Here is a 1098-nt window from a genome sequence, read left to right as displayed (position 1 = left end):
ARTGAGACACAGCATGAATATAAAGAGCAGAGGTGATTTGAGAAGTGGAGGCAGCTGGTTGAGTGGGGAGTAAGYACAGGTGAAAGTGMCAGGTTGATTGTAAAACACAGGCTGTGTCTCATGGGTTGAAACCGACATCGGCCGCATTTGTCGGTCGCTTACGACCCGTACCCCGCGCCGTGGGCTGTCCCAAATTTCAAATGCAGCCGTTCCATCAGCCAAAAGTTTTTCCTGACYGTAACTTCAGCTGCTTTCTGTCTCTGTTTCCACTGACCAGACATCGCTCCATGTAGTTCAACCTGCTTTTCACTTACTGTAATATTTTGTTTTGTAGACACCTCAGAGAAAAGTCACACTAAGAGAACAGATTCTCAGTGAGATAATTTTGTTTATCAGGGCACAAGAAATAAATAAATCCCATCTTTTTCAGCTCAGCTTTCATCACAAGTTTCCATCATTTTCTGCTATTAATAATTCTGGTTTTAAATTGTTTCGGTCAGAAATAATAAAATAATAAAATAAAATAATATCATGTTTAAGTTGCTTCACCCTGACAGGTGATGAGCTGCAGGTTACTTCCTGTKTCACAGGTAAACAGCAGCTCCTGACATCTTGTTCCTGTCAGACAGGATTTATTATTTGTTGGACAGACTCAACCCGATGGCCACAACATCAACCAACATAAAACTGTCAATGATTCAGTCAGTTTTTCAGACACCGAGGTGAAGTTTGATGCGCTCGTAGCTCCTTCCCCAAATTCCACCACTTCTCATGATGATGTCATTTATAAATGAAGGTTTGACCAAATCAGCCCCAGCTTCACTTCTCAACATAAACTCATGTTAGTCTGGAACTCTGGGCAAGAAACCTARTTTCAGTGAAAGCTACATTTAAAAATAAAAGTTATTTTCTTTTTTATTGCAGATGCATATTAATTTTTCTTTTAAGATTTTCTATTAACATAACAGGTAGAATCAGTTCTTCCTGCTGATAAAAACCACTGATTATTTTCTGTGGAACTACAACTGAAGCGCGCACACACACACACACCCACACACACACACACACACACACACACACACACACACACACACACAC

Source organism: Austrofundulus limnaeus, unplaced genomic scaffold (genome assembly GCF_001266775.1).
Source record: "Austrofundulus limnaeus strain Quisiro unplaced genomic scaffold, Austrofundulus_limnaeus-1.0 Scaffold74, whole genome shotgun sequence".
NCBI classification, from domain to species: Eukaryota; Metazoa; Chordata; class Actinopteri; order Cyprinodontiformes; family Rivulidae; genus Austrofundulus; species Austrofundulus limnaeus.
Note: the sequence above shows the minus strand (reverse complement) of the source record.